The sequence below is a fragment of the Pseudophryne corroboree genome, chromosome 6, assembly GCF_028390025.1.
Source record: "Pseudophryne corroboree isolate aPseCor3 chromosome 6, aPseCor3.hap2, whole genome shotgun sequence".
Lineage (NCBI taxonomy): Eukaryota > Metazoa > Chordata > Amphibia > Anura > Myobatrachidae > Pseudophryne > Pseudophryne corroboree.
This window is the reverse complement of record NC_086449.1, coordinates 705,461,207-705,483,737: the sequence shown is the minus strand read 5'-3', so window position 1 is coordinate 705,483,737 and position 22,531 is coordinate 705,461,207. Positions and strand designations below refer to the sequence as shown.

General features: G+C 46.0%; 1 long non-coding RNA gene across 1 annotated transcript in view; it reads left to right on the top strand.

The window, feature by feature from the left end:
- LOC134935590 (uncharacterized) overlaps window positions 1–16,134 on the top strand; it is a 44,385-nt gene extending 28,251 nt beyond the window's left edge. The window contains exon 3 of the long non-coding RNA XR_010180273.1: window positions 15,990–16,134. This is a non-coding gene — a long non-coding RNA (uncharacterized LOC134935590). The remainder of the gene's footprint in view (window positions 1–15,989) is intronic.
- Window positions 16,135–22,531: the final 6,397 nt, after the last annotated feature.

Sequence of the window (22,531 nt, the reverse complement as noted above, 5' to 3'; positions counted from 1 at the left end):
TCAGTAAAAAAAGGACTAAAAAATCTAAAATAAAATCGTCGGAGGAGAAGCGTAAACTTGCCAATATGCCATTTACCACACGGAGTGGCAAGGAACGGCTGAGGCCCTGGCCTATAGTCATGGCTAGTGGTTCAGCTTCACATGAGGATGGAAGCACTCAGCCTCTCGCTAGAAAAATGAAAAGACTTAAGCTGGCAAAAGCACAGCAAAGAACTGTGCGTTCTTCGAAATCACAAATCCACAAGGAGAGTCCAATTGTGTCGGTTGCGATGCCTGACCTTCCCAACACTGGACGTGAAGAGCATGCGCCTTCCACCATTTGCACGCCCCCTGCAAGTGCTGGAAGGAGCACCCGCAGTCCAGTTCCTGATAGTCAGATTGAAAATGTCAGTGTTGAAGTACACCAGGATGAGGAGGATATGGGTGTTGCTGGCGCTGGGGAGGAAATTGACAAGGAGGATTCTGATGGTGAGGTGGTTTGTTTAAGTCAGTCACCCGGGGAGACACCTGTTGTCCGTGGGAGAAATATGGCCATTGACATGCCTGGTGAAAATACCAAAAAAATCAGCTCTTCGGTGTGGAAGTATTTCAACAGAAATGCGGACAACAGGTGTCAAGCCGTGTGTTGCCTTTGTCAAGCTGTAATAAGTAGGGGTAAGGACGTTAACCACCTCGGAACATCCTCCCTTATACGTCACCTGCAGCGCATTCATCATAAGTCAGTGACAAGTTCAAAAACTTTGGGCGACAGCGGAAGCAGTCCACTGACCAGTAAATCCCTTCCTCTTGTAACCAAACTCACGCAAACCACCCCACCAACTCCCTCAGTGTCAATTTCCTCCTTCCCCAGGAATGCCAATAGTCCTGCAGGCCATGTCACTGGCAATTCTGACGAGTCCTCTCCTGCCTGGGATTCCTCCGATGCATCCTTGAGTGTAACGCCTACTGCTGCTGGCGCTGCTGTTGTTGCTGCTGGGAGTCGATGGTCATCCCAGAGGGGAAGTCGTAAGACCACTTTTACTACTTCCACCAAGCAATTGACTGTCCAACAGTCCTTTGCGAGGAAGATGAAAGATCACAGCAGTTATTCTGCTGCAAAGCGGATAACTGAGGCCTTGGCATCCTGGGCGGTGAGAAACGTGGTTCCGGTATCCATCATTACTGCAGAGCCAACTATAGACTTGTTTGAGGTACTGTGTCCCCGGTACCAAATACCATCTAGGTTCCATTTCTCTAGGCAGGCGATACCGAAAATGTACACAGACCTCAGAAAAAGACTCACCAGTGTCCTAAAAAATGCAGTTGTACCCAATGTCCACTTAACCACGGACATGTGGACAAGTGGAGCAGGGCAGACTCAGGACTATATGACTGTGACAGCCCACTGGGTAGATGTATTGACTCCCGCCGCAAGAACAGCAGCGGCGGCACCAGTAGCAGCATCTCGCAAACGCCAACTCTTTCCTAGGCAGGCTACGCTTTGTATCACCGCTTTCCAGAATACGCACACAGCTGAAAACCTCTTACGGCAACTGAGGAAGATCATCGCAGAATGGCTTACCCCAATTGGACTCTCCTGTGGATTTGTGGCATCGGACAACGCCAGCAATATTGTGTGTGCATTAAATCTGGGCAAATTCCAGCACGTCCCATGTTTTGCACATACCTTGAATTTGGTGGTGCAGAATTATTTAAAAAATGACAGGGGCGTGCAAGAGATGCTGTCGGTGGCCAGAAGAATTGCGGGACACTTTCGGCGTACAGGCACCACGTACAGAAGACTGGAGCAACACCAAAAACGCCTGAACCTGCCCTGCCATCATCTGAAGCAAGAAGTGGTAACGAGGTGGAATTCAACCCTCTATATGCTTCAGAGGTTGGAGGAGCAGCAAAAGGCCATTCAAGCCTATACAACTGACCACGATATAGGAGGTGGAATGCACCTGTCTCAAGCGCAGTGGAGAATGATTTCAACGTTGTGCAAGGTTCTGCAACCTTTTGAACTTGCCACACGTGAAGTCAGTTCAGACACTGCCAGCCTGAGTCAGGTCATTCCCCTCATCAGGCTTTTGCAGAAGAAGCTGGAGACATTGAAGGAGGAGCTAACACTGAGCGATTCCGCTAGGCATGTGGGACTTGTGGATGGAGCCCTTAATTCGCTTAACAAGGATTCACGGGTGGTCAATCTGTTGAAATCAGAGCATTACATTTTGGCCACCGTGCTCGATCCTAGATTTAAAACCTACCTTGGATCTCTCTTTCCGGCAGACACAAGTCTGCAGGGGTTCAAAGAACTGCTGGTGAGAAAATTGTCAAGTCAAGCGGAACGCGACCTGTCAACATCTCCTCCTTCACATTCTCCCGCAACTGGGGGTGCGAGGAAAAGGCTCAGAATTCCGAGCCCACCCGCTGGCGGTGATGCAGGGCAGTCTGGAGCGACTGCTGATGCTGACATCTGGTCCGGACTGAAGGACCTGCCAACGTTTACGGACATGTCGTCTACTGTCACTGCATATGATTCTCTCACCATTGAAAGAATGGTGGAGGATTATATGAGTGACCGCATCCAAGTAGGCACGTCAGACAATCCGTACGTATACTGGCAGGAAAAAGAGGCAATTTGGAGGCCCTTGCACAAACTGGCTTTATTCTACCTAAGTTGCCCTCCCACAAGTGTGTACTCCGAAAGAGTGTTTAGTGCCGCCGCTCACCTTGTCAGCAATCAGCGTACGAGGTTACTTCCAGAAAATGTGGAGAAGATGATGTTCATTAAAATGAATTATAATCAATTCCTCCATGGAGACATTCACCAGCAGCAATTGCCTCCACAAAGTACACAGGGAGCTGTGATGGTGGATTCCAGTGGGGACGAATTGATAATCTGTGAGGAGGGGGATGTACACGGTGATGAATCGGAGGATGATGATGAGGTGGACATCTTGCCTCTGTAGAGCCAGTTTGTGCAAGGAGAGATTAATTGCTTCTTTTTTGGTGGGGGTCCAAACCAACCCGTCATTTCAGTCACAGTCGTGTGGCAGACCCTGTCACTGAAATGATGGGTTGGTTAAAGTGTGCATGTCCTGTTTATACAACATAAGGGTGGGTGGGAGGGCCCAAGACAATTCCATCTTGCACCTCTTTTTCTTTCATTTTTCTTTGCGTCATGTGCTGTTTGGGGAGTGTTTTTTGGAAGGGCCATCCTGCGTGACACTGCAGTGCCACTCCTAGATGGGCCAGGTGTTTGTGTCGGCCACTAGGGTCACTTATCTTAGTCACACAGCTACCTCATTGCGCCTCTTTTTTTTCTTCTTTGCGTCATGTGCTGTTTGGGGAGTATTTTTTGGAAGGGCCATCCTGCGTGACACTGCAGTGCCACTCCTAGATGGGCCAGGTGTTTGTGTCGGCCACTAGGGTCACTTATCTTAGTCACACAGCTACCTCATTGCGCCTCTTTTTTTTCTTCTTTGCGTCATGTGCTGTTTGGGGAGTATTTTTTGGAATGGCCATCCGGCCTGACACTGCAGTGCCACTCCTAGATGGGCCAGGTGTTTGTGTCGGCCACTAGGGTCGCTTAGCTTACTCACACAGCTACCTCATTGCGCCTCTTTTTTTCTTCTTTGCGTCATGTGCTGTTTGGGGAGTGTTTTTTGGAAGGGCCATCCTGCGTGACACTGCAGTGCCACTCCTAGATGGGCCAGGTGTTTGTGTCGGCCACTTGGGTCGCTGAGCTTAGTCACACAGCTACCTCATTGCGCCTCTTTTTTCCTTTGCGTCATGTGCTGTTTGGGGAGTGTTTTTTGGAAGGGCCATCCTGCGTGACACTGCAGTGCCACTCCTAGATGGGCCAGGTGTTTGTGTCGGCCACTTGGGTCGCTGAGCTTAGTCATCCAGCGACCTCGGTGCAAATTTTAGGACTAAAAATAATATTGTGAGGTGTGAGGTGTTCAGAATAGACTGAAAATGAGTGGAAATTATGGTTATTGAGGTTAATAATACTTTGGGATCAAAATGACCCCCAAATTCTATGATTTAAGCTGTTTTTTAGGGTTTTTTGAAAAAAACACCCGAATCCAAAACACACCCGAATCCGACAAAAAAAATTCGGTGAGGTTTTGCCAAAACGCGTTCGAACCCAAAACACGGCCACGGAACCGAACCCAAAACCAAAACACAAAACCCGAAAAATTTCCGGTGCACATCTCTAATTATATAACAGCAAAATTAATATGTACTGTATACATTGGAAAAGGAATAGTTAAGAGAGAGTGTTCTTTTTCTCTGCTCCTTCAGATGAGTCAAAGAAATCCAACTTTTCTTCATTGCTTGGTGACAAACTCAGTTACCTGTCGGTTATCCTCTCTCTTCTGCTAATGAGCTCCAGGCTGCCTTTTATAGCCTCCTAGTTAATAGATCAGCAAAGGACAGCATGCCACAAGGAGATAATAAAATAATAAAATATTGCAAACTGTAAAATTCACTTTCCCTTCCAAAATTTCACAGCGAGTGAATTTGATTCCCGGGTCCAGCTGTCACCCACCCACCAATCAGATGTCCCGGATTGTACATGAGAATATTCTCCTTGTTCCTTGTCAATCTGCTGTAGTGTTATCTCCAGAGCTCGTTTTCTCTCTCTCTCGCTTGGAACAGGGTAATGAAAGGAGGTTTGAAAATAGCAGGTGGCTTCTCTTTGTATAATGAATTCAACCAAAGACATCACAGCTCTAAATGTGTAGGTGGCACAGTGGCACTGCCTTATCAAAAACCTGACACATATGGCAATAAGGCACCGGGAGGAGAGGGAGATGGCTCCCTGACAGATGCCACATTTCAAGACAAAGAAGGGTTAAAAAAGGGGTTATGTGAATTATCATGCGGTAGGCACAGCTTTGAGGGAGATTGTTTATATTGATAAGCTTGTGTGTTTCTGGGATGTCGACTAGAGATTCCTGCACGCTGCTGCAATAAAAATAAACATTAGCGTTTGTGCTATAGTATGTAGTGCTGATGGAAGGTGCATCATGTTTTTCCTGTATTTTTGCAGCACACCCACAATATGCCTCATGTAATGTGGCTATGGAAAGGTACAGATATAGCAAAATATTGGTTCTAGAAACATAGAATTTAACGGGAGACAAGAACCACTTGGCCCATCTAGTCTGCCCCTTTTTTTTGCCTTATTGTGTCCTCAAACCCTATGAGGACGTTTGTATGTCTATCCCAAGCATGTCTAAATTGCTCTACAGTATTAGTATCTATTACCTCTGATACACAGGTGTATCTATAATGGGTGCAGTGTGTGCATGGGCCCCTGGGTTCTGGGGGGGCCCACATCGCACACACTGCAACCATTTCTTCTATACTTACCTGTCTGGAGTCCAGCGTCAGCAGCCGCAGCGCTGCATAATCACTGTGAAAATGGCTGCTGCGGCCATTTTCCCAGCATTTTGCGCATGCGCACCAGAAAAATGGCTGCATGTACAGTAGACATTGGCACAGTGCCAGATGTCCAGATTTATCAAGCCTTGGAGAGTGATAAATTTCACTGTGATAAAGTACTAACCAATCAGCTCCTAACTGCCATGTTACAGGCTGTGTTTGAAAAATGACAGGGTGGTACTTTATCACCATGCAATTTATCATTCTTTAAGGCTTGATAAACCTGGGCCAAAATCTACTATTGTTCACAGCACTTATCAGTGCTCCCACCTGGAGGAGAAAGGAGGGAGCCCAGACGGAGATTGCGCACGACCCACTAATCTCATGATATGCCCCTGCTATGATGGGAGGCTATTTCACACGTCCACTACCATTTCTGTGAAGTAATTTTTCCTTAAAATTTCCCCTGAACCTACCTCACTCCAGGTCCAGTGCATGTCCTCGTGTTCCAGTATTTCTATTCCTTTGAAGAATGTCTCCCTCCTGTACCATGTTAAAATTAGAGATGTGTGCCAACTAGAGATGAGCGGGTTCGGTTCCTCGGGATCCGAACCCCCCCCCCCGAACTTCACCCATTTTACACGGTTCCGAGGCAGCCTCGGATCCTCCCGCCTTGCTCGGTTAACCCGAGCGGGCCGAACGTCATCATCCCGCTGTCGGATTCTCGCGAGATTCGTATTCTATATAAGGAGCCGCGCGTCGCCACTATTTTCACTCGTGCTTTGGAGATGATAGCGAGAGGACGTGGCTGCGTTCTCTCAGTTTCTGTGTTCAGTGTGCTGCAAATATCTGTGCTCAGTGTGCTGCAAATATCTGTGCTCAATGTGCTGCAAATATCTGTGCTCAGTGTGCTGAAAATATCTACGTTCTCTGCCTGAAAAACGCTCTATATCTGTGCTGCATTGTAGTATATAGTAGGAGGACAGTGCAGAATTTTGCTGACCACCAGTATATATATAGCAGTACGGTACAGTAGTCCATTGCTCTACCTCTGTGTCGTCAAGTATACTATCCATCCATACCTGTGCTGCATTTTAGTTGTGCGCAGTATATAGTAGGAGGACAGTGCAGAATTTTGCTGACCGCCAGTATATAATATATATATATAGCAGTATGGTACAGTAGTCCATTGCTCTACCTCTGTGTTGTCAAGTATACTATCCATCCATACCTGTGCTGCATTTTAGTTGTGCGCAGTATATAGTAGGAGGACAGTGCAGAATTTTGCTGACCACCAGTATATAATATATATATATATATATATATATATATATATATATATATATATAGCAGTACGGTACAGTAGTCCATTGCTCTACCTCTGTGTCGTCAAGTAAACTATCCATCCATACCTGTGCTGCATTTTAGTTGTGCGCAGTATTTAGTAGGAGGACAGTGCAGAATTTTGCTGACCACCAGTATATATATAGAAGTACGGTACAGTAGTCCATTGCTCTACCTCTGTGTCGTCAAGTATACTATCCATCCATACCTATGCTGCATTTTAGTTGTGCGCAGTATATAGTAGGAGGACAGTGCAGAATTTTGCTGACCACCAGTATATATATAGCAGTACGGTACAGTTGTCCATTCCTCCACCTATGTGTCGTCAAGTATACTATCCATCCATACCTGTGCTGCATTTTAGTTGTGCCCAGTATATAGTAGGAGGACAGTGCAGAATTTTGCTGACCACCAGTATATAATATATATATATAGCAGTACGGTACAGTAGTCCATTGATCTACCTCTATGTCGTCAAGTATACTATCCATTCATATGTGTGCTGCATTTTAGTTGTGCGCAGTATATAGTAGGAGGACAGTGCAGAATTTTGCTGACCACCAATATATATATAGCAGTATGGTACAGTAGTCCATTGCTCTACCTCTGTGTCATCAAGAATACTATCCATCCATACCTGTGCTGCATTTTAGTTGTGCCCAGTATATAGTAGGAGGACAGTGCAGAATTTTGCTGACCACCAGTATATAATATATATATAGCAGTACGGTACAGTAGTCCATTGCTCTACCTCTGCGTCGTCAAGTATACTATCCATCCATACCTGTGCTGCATTTTAGTTGTGCGCAGTATATAGTAGGAGGACAGTGCAGAATTTTGCTGACCACCAGTGTATATATAGCAGGACGGTACAGTAGGCCATTGCTATTGATATTAGAGATGAGCGCCTGAAATTTTTCGGGTTTTGTGTTTTGGTTTTGGGTTCGGTTCCGCGGCCGTGTTTTGGGTTCGAACGCGTTTTGGCAAAACCTCACCGAATTTTTTTTGTCGGATTCGGGTGTGTTTTGGATTCGGGTGTTTTTTTCCAAAAACACTAAAAAAACAGCTTAAATCATAGAATTTGGGGGTCATTTTGATCCCAAAGTATTATTAACCTCAAAAACCATAATTTACACTCATTTTCAGTCTATTCTGAATACCTCACACCTCACAATATTATTTTTAGTCCTAAAATTTGCACCGAGGTCGCTGTGTGAGTAAGATAAGCGACCCTAGTGGCCGACACAAACACCGGGCCCATCTAGGAGTGGCACTGCAGTGTCACGCAGGATGTCCCTTCCAAAAAACCCTCCCCAAACAGCACATGACGCAAAGAAAAAAAGAGGCGCAATGAGGTAGCTGTGTGAGTAAGATTAGCGACCCTAGTGGCCGACACAAACACCGGGCCCATCTAGGAGTGGCACTGCAGTGTCACGCAGGATGGCCCTTCCAAAAAACCCTCCCCAAACAGCACATGACGCAAAGAAAAAAAGAGGCGCAATGAGGTAGCTGTGTGAGTAAGATTAGCGACCCTAGTGGCCGACACAAACACCGGGCCCATCTAGGAGTGGCACTGCAGTGTCACGCAGGATGTCCCTTCCAAAAAACCCTCCCCAAACAGCACATGACGCAAAGAAAAAAAGAGGCGCAATGAGGTAGCTGACTGTGTGAGTAAGATTAGCGACCCTAGTGGCCGACACAAACACCGGGCCCATCTAGGAGTGGCACTGCAGTGTCACGCAGGATGTCCCTTCCAAAAAACCCTCCCCAAACAGCACATGACGCAAAGAAAAAAAGAGGCGCAATGAGGTAGCTGTGTGAGTAAGATTAGCGACCCTAGTGGCCGACACAAACACCGGGCCCATCTAGGAGTGGCACTGCAGTGTCACGCAGGATGGCCCTTCCAAAAAACCCTCCCCAAACAGCACATGACGCAAGGAAAAAAAGAGGCTTTTTACTGATATTTGGTGTTTTGGATTTGACATGCTCTGTACTATGACATTGGGCATCGGCCTTGGCAGACGACGTTGCTGGCATTTCATCGTCTCGGCCATGACTAGTGGCAGCAGCTTCAGCACGAGGTGGAAGTGGATCTTGATCTTTCCCTAATTTTGGAACCTCAACATTTTTGTTCTCCATATTTTAATAGGCACAACTAAAAGGCACCTCAGGTAAACAATGGAGATGGATGGATTGGATACTAGTATACAATTATGGACGGGCTGCCGAGTGCCGACACAGAGGTAGCCACAGCCGTGAACTACCGCACTGTACTGTGTCTGCTGCTAATATATAGACTGGTTGATAAAGAGATAGTATACTCGTAACTAGTATGTATGTATAAAGAAAGAAAAAAAACCCACGGTTAGGTGGTATATACAATTATGGACGGGCTGCCGAGTGCCGACACAGAGGTAGCCACAGCCGTGAACTACCGCACTGTACTGTGTCTGCTGCTAATATATAGACTGGTTGATAAAGAGATAGTATACTCGTAACTAGTATGTATGTATAAAGAAAGAAAAAAAAACCACGGTTAGGTCACTGGTATATACAATTATGGACGGGCTGCCGAGTGCCGACACAGAGGTAGCCACAGCCGTGAACTACCGCACTGTACTGTGTCTGCTGCTAATATATAGACTGGTTGATAAAGAGATAGTATACTCGTAACTAGTATGTATGTATAAAGAAAGAAAAAAAAACCACGGTTAGGTGGTATATACAATTATGGACGGGCTGCCGAGTGCCGACACAGAGGTAGCCACAGCCGTGAACTACCGCACTGTACTGTGTCTGCTGCTAATATATAGACTGGTTGATAAAGAGATAGTATACTCGTAACTAGTATGTATGTATAAAGAAAGAAAAAAAAACCACGGTTAGGTCACTGGTATATACAATTATGGACGGGCTGCCGAGTGCCGACACAGAGGTAGCCACAGCCGTGAACTACCGCACTGTACTGTGTCTGCTGCTAATATATAGACTGGTTGATAAAGAGATAGTATACTCGTAACTAGTATGTATGTATAAAGAAAGAAAAAAAAACCACGGTTAGGTGGTATATACAATTATGGACGGGCTGCCGAGTGCCGACACAGAGGTAGTTACAGCCGTGAACTACCGCACTGTACTGTGTCTGCTGCTAATATATAGACTGGTTGATAAAGAGATAGTATACTCGTAACTAGTATGTATGTATAAAGAAAGAAAAAAAAACCACGGTTAGGTGGTATATACAATTATGGACGGGCTGCCGAGTGCCGACACAGAGGTAGCCACAGCCGTGAACTACCGCACTGTACTGTGTCTGCTGCTAATATATAGACTGGTTGATAAAGAGATAGTATACTCGTAACTAGTATGTATGTATAAAGAAAGAAAAAAAAACCACGGTTAGGTCACTGGTATATACAATTATGGACGGGCTGCCGAGTGCCGACACAGAGGTAGCCACAGCCGTGAACTACCGCACTGTACTGTGTCTGCTGCTAATATAGACTGGTTGATAAAGAGATAGTATACTACTAATATTATATACTGGTGGTCAGGTCACTGGTCACTAGTCACACTGGCAGTGGCACTCCTGCAGCAAAAGTGTGCACTGTTTAATTTTAATATAATATTATGTACTCCTGGCTCCTGCTATAACCTATAACTGGCACTGCAGTAGTGCTCCCCAGTCTCCCCCACAATTATAAGCTGTGTGAGCTGAGCAGTCAGACAGATATATAATATATATAGATGATGCAGCACACTGGCCTGAGCCTGAGCAGTGCACACAGATATGGTATGTGACTGAGTCACTGTGTGCTGTGTATCGCTTTTTTCAGGCAGAGAACGGATTATAAATAAAAGTGGTGGTCACTGGTCACTATCAGCAAAACTCTGCACTGTACACTACTGAGTACTCCTAATGCTCCCCAAAATTAGTAAATCAAGTGTCTCTCTAATCTATTCTAATTCTAAACGGAGAGGACGCCAGCCACGTCCTCTCCCTATCAATCTCAATGCACGTGTGAAAATGGCGGCGACGCGCGGCTCCTTATATAGAATCCGAGTCTCGCGATAGAATCCGAGCCTCGCGAGAATCCGACAGCGTCATGATGACGTTCGGGCGCGCTCGGGTTAACCGAGCAAGGCGGGAAGATCCGAGTCGCTCGGACCCGTGAAAAAAAACATGAAGTTCTGGCGGGTTCGGATTCAGAGAAACCGAACCCGCTCATCTCTAATTGATATATTACTGGCATATAATTCCACACATTAAAAAATGGAGAACAAAAATGTGGAGGGTAAAATAGGGAAAGATCAAGATCCACTTCCACCTCGTGCTGAAGCTGCTGCCACTAGTCATGGCCGAGACGAAGAAATGCCATCAACGTCATCTGCCAAGTCCGATGCCCACTGTCATAGTAGCGAGCATGTAAAATCCAAAAAACAAAAGTTCAGTAAAAATCAAAATTAAAACAGTCTGATGAGAAGCGTAAACTTTCCAATATGCCATTTACGACACAGAGTGGCAAGGAACGGCTGAGGCCCTGGCCTATGTTCATGGCTAGTGGTTCAGATTCACATGAGGATGGAAGCACTCATCCTCTCGCTAGAAAAATTAAAAGACTTAAGCTGGCAAAAGCACAGCAAAGAACTGTGCGTTCTTCTAAATCACAAATCCCCAAGGAGAGTCCAATTGTGTCGGTTGCGATGCCTGACCTTCCCAACACTGGACGGGAAGAGGTGGGGCCTTCCACCATTTGCACAAACCCTGCAAGTGCTGGAAGGAGCACACACAGTCCAGTTCCTGATATTGAAATTGAAGATGTCACTGTTGAAGAACATCAGGATGAGGATATGGGTGTTGCTGGCGCTGAGGAGGAAATTGACAAGGAGGATTCTGATGGTGAGGTGGTTTGTTTAAGTCAGGCACCCGGGGAGACACCTGTTGTCCGTGGGACGAATATGGCCATTGACATGCCTGGTCAAATTACAAAAAAAAAATCACCTCTTCGGTGTGGAATTATTTTAACAGAAATGCGGACAAAAGGTGTCAATCCGTGTGTTGCCTTTGTCAAGCTGTAATAACTAGGGGTAAGGACGTTAACCACCTAGGAACATCCTCCCTTATACGTCACCTGGAGCGCATTCATCAGAAGTCATTGACAAGTTCAAAAACTTTGGGTGACAGTGGAAGCAGTCCCTTGACAACTATATACCTTCCTCTTGTAACCAAGCTCCTGCAAACCACACCACCAACTCCCTCAGTGTCAATTTCCTCCTTAGACAGGAAAGCCAATAGTCCTGCAGGCCATGTCACTGTCAAGTCTGACGAGTCCTCTCCTGCCTGGGATTCCTCCGATGCATCCTTGAGTGTAACGCCTACTGCTGCTGGCGCTGCTGTTGTTGCTGCTGGGAGTCGATCGTCATCCCAGAGGGGAAGTCGGAAGACCACTTGTACTACTTCCAGTAAGCAATTGACTGTCCAACAGTCCTTTGCGAGGAAGATGAAATATCACAGCAGTCATCCTGCTGCAAAGCGGATAACTCAGGCCTTGGTAGCCTGGGTGGTGTTAAACGTGTGTCCGGTATCCACCGTTAATTCACAGGGAATTAAACAATTTATTGAGTTAGTGTGTCCCCGGTACCAAATACCATCTAGGTTCCACTTCTCTAGGAAGGCGATACCGAGAATGTACACAGACCTCAGAAAAAGAGTCACCAGTGTCCTAAAAAATGCAGTTGTACCCAATGTCCACTTAACCACGGACATGTGGACAAGTGGAGCAGGGCAGACTCAGGACTATATGACTGTGACAGCCCACTGGGTAGATGTATTGACTCCCGCAGCAAGAACAGCAGCGGCGGCACCAGTAGCAGCATCTCGCAAACGCCAACTCATTCCTAGGCAGGCTACGCTTTGTATCACCGCTGTCCATAAGAGGCACACAACTGACAGCCTCTTACGGAAACTGAGGAACATCATCGCAGAATGGTTTACCCCAATTGGACTCTCCTGGGGATATGTGACGTCGGACAACGCCACCAATATTGTGCGTGCATTACATGTGGGCAAATTCCAGCACTTCCCATGTTTTGCACATACATTGAATTTGGTGATGCAGAATATTTTTTAAACGACAGGGGCGTGCAAGAGATGCTGTCGGTGGCCCGAAGAATTGCGGGCCACTTTTGGCATTCAGCCACCGCGTGCCGAAGACTGGAGCACCAGCAAACACTCCTGAACCTGCCCCGCCATCATCTGAAGCAAGAGGTGGTAACGAGGTGGAATTCAACCCTCTATATGCTTCAGAGGATGGAGGAGCAGCAAAAGGCCATTCAAGCCTATATATCTGCCTACGATATAGACAAAGGAGGGGGAATGCACCTGACTCAAGTGCAGTGGAGAATGATTTCAACGTTGTGCAAGGTTCTGCAACCCTTTGAACTTGCCACACGTGAAGTCAGTTCAGACACTGCCAGCCTGAGTCAGGTCATTCCCCTCATCAGGCTTTTGCAGAAGAAGCTGGAGAGATTGAAGGAGGAGCTAAAACGGAGCGATTCCGCTATGCATGTGGGACTTGTGGATGGAGCCCTTAATTCGCTTAACCAGGATTCACGGGTGGTCAATCTGTTGAAATCAGAGCACTACATTTTGGCCACCGTGCTCGATCCTAGGTTTAAAGCCTACGTTGTATCTCTCTTTCCAGCAGACACAAGTCTGCAGAGGTGCAAAGACCTGCTGGTGAGACACTTGTCAAGTCAAGCGGAACGTGACCCGTCAACAGCTCCTCCTTCACATTCTCCCGCAACTGGGACTGCGAGGAAAAGGCTAAGAATTCCGAGCCCACCCGCTGGCGGTGATGCAGGGCAGTCTGGAGCGAGTGCTGACATCTGGTTCGGACTGGTGTGTACTCCGAAAGAGTGTTTAGTGCAGCCGCTCACCTTGTCAGCAATCGGCGTACGAGGTTACTTCCAGAAAATGTGGAGAAGACGATGTTCATCAAAATGAATTATAATCAATTCCTCCGTGGAGACATTCACCAGCAATTACCTCCAGAATGTACACAGCAGTGACGTGCGGTGGGGTGAGGCAGAGCCTTTCCTGTCATACTATCATTTGTGCCAGAGTTTTGACTGTATAAAGTATATGAAAAATACAAATAATTTGTTTGAAATATCTTCTTTGCATTATTCTAATAATTTTTATAGCCAAAATTCTGGAGTAAAAAGTCTATGGCAGGTGAGGCAGTGCCTCACCTGTGTATCTTTTCCGAACATCTCTGATCAAAACTCACCAAATTTCCAGGAGTTTATACTGCTGCACCTGTGTATAATGCCCAGATGTACTCTTTGGCTCATATATTGCGTGTAAATCTGTCGCTGGGGCTTACCAGTGCCTCCTGAGCCATTTAGCTCACCTCACGTCCCTGGTACACAGGGACCTGAGATGGTGGATTCCAGTCAGGACGAATTAATAATCTGTGAGGAGGGGGATGTACACAGTGAAAGGGGTGAGGAATCGGAGGATGAGGAGGAGGTGGACATCTTGCCCCTGTAGAGCCAGTTTGTGCAAGGAGAGATTGATTGCTTCTTTTTTGGTAGGGGCCCAAACCAACCAGTCATTTCAGTCACAGTCGTGTGGCAGACCCTGTCGCTGAAATGATGGGTTTGTTAAAGTGTGCATGTCCTGTTTATACAAAATAAGGGTGGGTGGGAGGGCCCAAGGACAATTCCATCTTGCACCTGTTTTTTCTTTAATTAACCTTTGCATCATGTGCTGTTTGGGGACTATTTTTTGAAGTGCCATCCTTTCTGACACTGTAGTGCAACTCCTAGATGGGCCAGGTGTTTGTGTCGGCCACTTGGGTCGCTTAGCTTAGCCATCCAGGGACCTTGGTGCACCTCTTTTTTTCTTTGCATCATGTGCTGTTTGGGGACTATTTTTTAAATCTGCCGTCCTGTCTGACACTGCAGTGCCACTCCTAGATGGGCCAGGTGTTTGTGTCAGCCACTTGGGTCGCTTAGCTTAGCCATCCAGCGACCTTGGTGCACCTCTTTTTTTCTTTGCATCATGTGCTGTTTGGGGACTATTTTTTAAATCTGCCATCCTGTCTGACACTGCAGTTCCACTACTAGATGGGCCAGGTGTTTGTGTCGGCCACTTGGGTCACTTAGCTTAGCCATCCAGCGACCTTGGTGCACCTCTTTTTTTCTTTGCATCATGTGCTGTTTGGGGCCTATTTTTTAAATCTGCCATCCTGTCTGACACTGCAGTGCCTCTCCTAGATGGGCCAGGTGTTTGTGTCGGCCACTTGGGTCGCTTAGCTTAGTCATCCAGCGACCTCGGTGCTAATTTTAGGACTAAAAATAATATTGTGAGGTGTGAGGTGTTCAGAATAAACTGGAAATGAGTGGAAATTATGGTTATTGAGGTTAATAATACTTTGGGATCAAAATGACCCCCAAATTCTATGATTTAAGCTGTTTTTGAGGGTTTTTTGTAAAAAAAACCCTGAATCCGACAAAAAAATTTCAGGGAGGTTTTGCCAAAATGCGTCTGAATCCAAAACATGGCTACGGAACCGAATCCAAAACCAAAACCTGAAAAATTTCCGGTGCACATCACTAGTGCCAACCAACCGTGTTTTGGTTCTAGTGTTGAATGTGTATTAATTTCATGTTTTGGTTTGCCAAAACCACCCTCATGTGTCTTAGTTTTTGATCTGTATTTTTTTTTTTTTTTTACGTGACGTGACGTGTCTTGGTTTTGGATCTGTATTTTTTTTTAATTGACAAAAACAGCTAAAATCATATAATTTGTGCCTTATTTTTTGTTCCTACCGTATTATTAAATGCAATAACATTAATTTCCAGTCAATTCTGACCACCTTACAGATCACAATATTGTTTTCATCCCGTTTAGGCCTGAAGATTGCACTGAGCTAGCTGACTGAATAAGCTAAGCAACAGCAGTTGGCAGCACAAACATGTGGCAGTTCAACTTCAAACATTTTATTTATTTATTAACAGTTTCTTATATAGCGCAGCATATTCCGTTGCGCTTTACAATTAGAACAACAGTAATAGAACAAAACTGGGTAAAAACAGACAGACATAGAGGTAGAAAGGCCCTGCTCGCAAGCTTACAATCTATAGGGAAACATGGCACATTTAGGAAAGAGAGTGGCACGTGACAGGAAGGCAGTTTAATAAACTATTCAACCCCATAGAAAGTAATCAAAAATGTTTTCTTTAATCAAGAACTACTGTAGCTGAGAGACCCAAGGGAATTACAGGGAAATGGAGGTGGAGTATATAGTAGAAGGCAGGTAAAAGAATGATCGATTATTAAGAAGAAGAAAAATGAAGACGAGGACTATATCGATCTTCTGTTTTCATCAATTCAGGAGAGAAAAAGCCATGAAAGTATACAAGAATGATCAATTGATTAATAAAAGAAATTAAAATTGAAAAGTGGACTATATTGACCTTCTGTTTTGCAGCACGTCAGGGGAGAAAAGGCCATAAAAGAATATAAGAAAGATCTATTTATTGATTGATTGATTGATTGATTGATTGATTGATTGATTGATTGACTGGTTGATTGATTGATTGATTGATTGTTTAATTAAATTTAACATGTGTGAGGTCTAGATCAAGAGGCTTTTTTTGCAGGGGAAATATAAGGCAAAAAATACAAGAATGATCGATAAAATGAACATGTGTAAGGTACCGCATAATGTGTTGTTAAAATACTTGCAAGTAATGCAAAGACCGCCCCTAATTCCCCCCCAAATATAGCTCATTATGAAAAGAAAAGTGGTGCATGATGGAATTGTACTTGCGCCCTCCTAGTCACTTTTATGAAGGACATGCACAGTTTAACAAACCAAGCACTTCAGCAACAGGGACTGTTTGGGCGCCCACAAACCAATTTTTGGAAGGATTACCTCCAATCCAATTCTATTATTGTTACGCACACCAGTGCTAACAGGAGTATACTGGTGTATGAACAGAGAGGGATGCGAGGCAAAACGAACTCACAGACAGTATAACACAACATACACAGGAGGTGAAGGAATAACTAATAAACACAAAATGAACGGGGAAGCCCAAAGGCTCAGGAATTGGGTGTCTCCCTAGTGTCAGGAATGCTCAGATGGAATAGAGTGGACAATGAAGCGAGATGTAGTGATTTAACATGTGGAGCACCCAAAATGATGTTGCTAAGAGCAACAGGAAAAACCCCAAAGGGTTACCAACGGGTGTGGGAATAAACTCCTTGGTCAGAGATAGAAATATAGACACAAGGAGAGTATCCACAATCCTAACCCCCACTTGCAGGGCACAGGTTCAGCTTACTGCCACTAAACTGACACCTGGACGCCCTGCACAGTGAGGGAGGATTAAGCAAGCAGGTCTGAGAGTACAGCCGCAAACCTGCTGGGTTCACAGAATAGCAAAAGAACCCCAGCAGGTTAAACAACTGACTCCAGTCTTACTGCTAGGTCCGGATTGGCAGAATGAAGTACCGAATCCCAAGGCCTATTCGCAGTAAGCAACAAGTAAATACAAAGTCACACAGTACTAGCTAACTCTCTGGAACTGACTAACAAACAAAGATTCAGCAGCATTTGCCTAGCCTGAAAGGATGGTTTATATAGCAGGTGCTGTCCACGCCCCACTCAGACCTCACAGACTGTGAGCACAAAACCAGCGCCGGATTCCCTGCCGTGCACAGAGCCTGTAACCACTACACAGTAAAAACCCGGACCGGAGTATCAGCTGCGCTCAGGTTACTTCGCTAACACTTGCCTCCCGGTTGCCATGGCGACGTGGCAGTACAGAACAGGAGATCCTAACAATTATGTCATCATCACCATCCTTACTTGTACTGGTCACCCCCACACTTGCAGATGGTGCAAAAATGGTGGAAGGAGGCTTCTCTATGAGTACAGTCTGAGAAATGTCAGACTCACACATAGCTAATATGGACACCCCTAGACTCTCCTTAGGGATTTGTGAAAAGTTTGAAGTGGCATACACCTACTGAGCTTTATTGAACACACAACGTAATTGTATGAACGCAGTGGCACACACCTACTTTATTGAGCATACGCAACTTGTACAAAAAAAATAATATTTTTTTTGTTCACAAATGAAAACTCACACGCCAGACTCACAGTGCTTATATGTATGAACAAAGTTGCATGCACCTATGGGCTTTATTGAATACACCAGTTGTGCAAAAAAAAAATATTATATATATATATATATATATATATATATATATATACTTTTGTGAGCACTTGCGTACACTGTGCACCAGTAATCAGTTAATGCTGCTCTGTATTAGGAGCTCTGGCCTTCAATGTAGACAGTGACAAAAAACACCAGTGTGCTAGTCTGCTGTGCATCAAGGGTTAATGCTGCCCTATATGGAGCTCTGAACTGCAGTTGCACTGCGAGCAGCAGGGCCGTTTCTAGCCAATTTGGCTGCCAGTGCGAGATTTAAAAATGCGCCCCCCCCCCATATTCACATAAGAAAAAATGCCCCCCCCCATAGATATAAAGAGGAAAACCAAGGGGCCGTGGCCTCATTAAAATGGGCATGGCTTTAAGGTGGGCGTGGCCTCATCTGATGTCATCATCACGGCCACCACAGGATTAAAAAAAAAAAGGCCTAATTTTACACATTGTGGCAGGAAAGTGTCACCATTTTACACATTGTGGCAGGCACGTGCCCCCATTTTACACAGTACGGCAGGCAAGTGTCCCCATTTTACACATTGCGGCAGGCACGTGCCCCCATTTTATACATTGCGGCAGGAAAGTGTCCCCATTTTACACATTGTGGCAGGAAAGTGTCCCCATTTTACACATTGCGGCAGGAAAGTGCCCCCATTTTACACAGTACGGCAGGAAAGTGTCCCCATTTTACACAGTACGGCAGGAAAGTGTCCCCATTTTACGCATTGCGGCAGGCACGTGTCCCCATTTTACACATCACGGCAAGCAAGAGTCCCCAATTTACACATTCCGGCAGACTGCATCCCCATTTTACATATTACGGCAGGCAAGTGTCTCCATTTTACACATTCCGAAGACAGGTGTCCCCAATTTACACAGTACGGCAGGTGGTGGTGGTGAGGGGGGAGGGAGGGAGGGAGGGAGAGGGAGGGGGAGGGAGAGAGAGAGAGAGAGAGAGAGAGAGAGAGAGGGAGAGGGGCTGACTTACATTTGAAGCGGTTCTTCCCGCTCTTCAGCCGCCTCTCCCTTGTCTGCGCGTCGCCGGCCGGCTTGGCTCCCCCTTCTCCCTCCTACCGAGCGCCCAGCTCGGGGGGCGGGGTTTCGCAGAATGACGCGATTGCGTCGTGAGTGACGTCACGACGCAAACGCGTCATTCCGCGAAACCCCGCCCATCGAGCTGGGCACTCGGGAGGAGAGGGGAGGGGGGATTTAGTGCTGAAGAAGTGCCGCGGCGGGCGCCCCGTGCGGTTGCACGGCTCGCCCGCTGCAAGAAACGGCACTGGCGAGCAGTGACATAAAAAACACCACTATATAGTTGCACCAAGGGTTAATGCTCAGCACCAGTGTGACACACTTAGGGTTACAGGCAGCACCAGTATGACACACTTAGATAAGAGATGTAACTTCCTGCACTATAACAATAACAAACAATGATTTGCTTACTGCCTACAGAACAAAACTAGCTTGGTCAGTATTAAACTAAAAGACAGTAAGGGACATGAGGGTGCCACTGCCCATCAGTGTCCTGTTTCTGTTATATACTGTATGGTTAGGGATTGGATGCCTGACATCCAACAAAAACCTCTGGTGGTCCAGTGTGAAATGGCGCCCAAATCACTGTGGGAGAGAGTCATATCGAATCCAAAACACACGAGTTCCGACACTAGGAATATATCTTTTTGCCTTATTTTGGAATCCGGGCAAGGCGGGAAAACCTGAGCCAATGCTTGGGTTTCCTTGGATCCCAGAAGTTCTGGTGATCTCAGTTTTCAGAAAAATGATCCCGCACATCTCTAGCTAAAACCCTAATATATTTGAAAGTTTCTATCATGTCCCTTCTCTGCTCCAATGACTGGTATAGTATAGTCATTATGGGGACTATTTATTAACATAGGGCCTGATTCGAATTTGGTAGCAAGGCAGAAGGAATGCATAAGTTTGTATCTAGAACATTTTGCAACACAGGGGGAGGAAATACACTTATATTGTTCGTGTGCAGGGTAAATAAATACTGGCTACTTTTGCATGTAGCCCACAATTGTTAGACAGCTTTATTTTTAGACTGCAATTTAGAATTCAGTTTGGACACACCTCACCCAAATCTAAATCTCTCTGCACATGTTACCTCTGCCCCACTTGCAGTGCAGCATGGTTTTGCCCAGATGCTTGCTTTTTTGGATTGTTTCCAGATCTGATTAACCCCCATAGTCTTCTCCAAAACTGGACGTAAAAGGTTGCAATGAGATCTGTAGACTGGCACAGTTTTCCAAGCTTGGTACTGTTAACACTGAGACTGATTCAGGGATTTATGCAATGTAAATTTTGCATTACTGGAGCTATTTCTTGTCAGTCTGCACATGCATAAAAGTCACACTGCGCGTGTGCTGTAATGGACTTGTGGCAGCAGTCGCAGTCAGATTTATTTGTACAGTGATTGACAGTAATTGACATTTGTGAGAGGTAATGGGGGAGTATCAACTAGAGATGTGCACTTGAAATTTTTCGGGTTTTGTGTTTTGGTTTTGGGTTCGGTTCCGCGGCCGTGTTTTGGGTTTGACCGCGTTTTGGCAAAACCTCACCGAATTTTTTTTGTCGGATTCGGGTGTGTTTTGGATTCGGGTGTTTTTTTCAAAAAACACTAAAAAACAGCTTAAATCATAGAATTTGGGGGTCATTTTGATCCCAAAGTATTATTAACCTCAAAAACCATAATTTCCACTCATTTTCAGTCTATTCTGAACACCTCACACCTCACAATATTATTTTTAGTCCTAAAATTTGCACCGAGGTCGCTGGATGACTAAGCTAAGCGACCCTACTGGCCGACACAAACACCTGGCCCATCTAGGAGTGGCACTGCAGTGTCACGCAGGATGGCCCTTCCAAAAAACACTCCCCAAACAGCACATGACGCAAAGAAGAAAAAAAGAGGCGCAATGAGGTAGCTGTGTGAGTAAGCTAAGCGACCCTAGTGGCCGACACAAACACCTGGCCCATCTAGGAGTGGCACTGCAGTGTCACGCAGGATGGCCCTTCCAAAAAACTAGTGATGAGCGCCTGAAATTTTTCGGGTTTTGTGTTTTGGTTTTGGGTTCGGATCCGCGGCCGTGTTTTGGGTTCGACCGCGTTTTGGCAAAACCTCACCGAATTTTTTTTGTCGGATTCGGGTGTGTTTTGGATTCGGGTGTTTTTTTCAAAAAACCCTAAAAAACAGCTTAAATCATAGAATTTGGGGGTCATTTTGATCCCATATTATTATTAACCTCAAAAACCATAATTTCCACTCATTTTCAGTCTATTCTGAATACCTCACACCTCACAATATTATTTTTAGTCCTAAAATTTGCACCGAGGTCGCTGGATGACTAAGCTAAGCGACCCTAGTGGCCGACACAAACACCTGGCCCATCTAGGAGTGGCACTGCAGTGTCACGCAGGATGTCCCTTCCAAAAAACCCTCCCCAAACAGCGCATGACGCAAAGAAAAAAAGAGGCGCAATGAGGTAGCTGTGTGAGTAAGATTAGCGACCCTAGTGGCCGACACAAACACCGGGCCCATTTAGGAGTGGCACTGCAGTGTCACGCAGGATGTCCCTTCCAAAAAACCCTCCCCAAACAGCACATGACGCAAAGAAAAAAAGAGGCGCAATGAGGTAGCTGTGTGAGTAAGATTAGCGACCCTAGTGGCCGACACAAACACCGGGCCCATCTAGGAGTGGCACTGCAGTGTCACGCAGGATGGCCCTTCCAAAAAACACTCCCCAAACAGCACATGACGCAAAGAAAAAAAGAGGTGCAATGAGGTAGCTGACTGTGTGAGTAAGATAAGCGACCCTAGTGGCCGACACAAACACCGGGCCCATTTAGGAGTGGCACTGCAGTGTCACGCAGGATGTCCCTTCCAAAAAACCCTCCCCAAACAGCACATGACGCAAAGAAAAAAAGAGGCGCAATGAGGTAGCTGTGTGAGTAAGATTAGCGACCGTAGTGGCCGACACAAACACCGGGCCCATTTAGGAGTGGCACCGCAGTGTCACGCAGGATGTCCCTTCCAAAAAACCCTCCCCAAACAGCACATGACGCAAAGAAAAAAAGAGGCGCAATGAGGTAGCTGTGTGAGTAAGATTAGCGACCCTAGTGGCCGACACAAACACCGGGCCCATCTAGGAGTGGCACTGCAGTGTCACGCAGGATGGCCCTTCCAAAAAACACTCCCCAAACAGCACATGACGCAAAGAAAAAAAGAGGCGCAATGAGGTAGCTGTGTGAGTAAGATTAGCGACCGTAGTGGCCGACACAAACACCGGGCCCATTTAGGAGTGGCACTGCAGTGTCACGCAGGATGTCCCTTCCAAAAAACCCTCCCCAAACAGCACATGACGCAAAGAAAAAAAGAGGCGCAATGAGGTAGCTGTGTGAGTAAGATTAGCGACCCTAGTGGCCGACACAAACACCGGGCCCATCTAGGAGTGGCACTGCAGTGTCACGCAGGATGTCCCTTCCAAAAAACCCTCCCCAAACAGCACATGACGCAAAGAAAAAAAGAGGCGCAATGAGGTAGCTG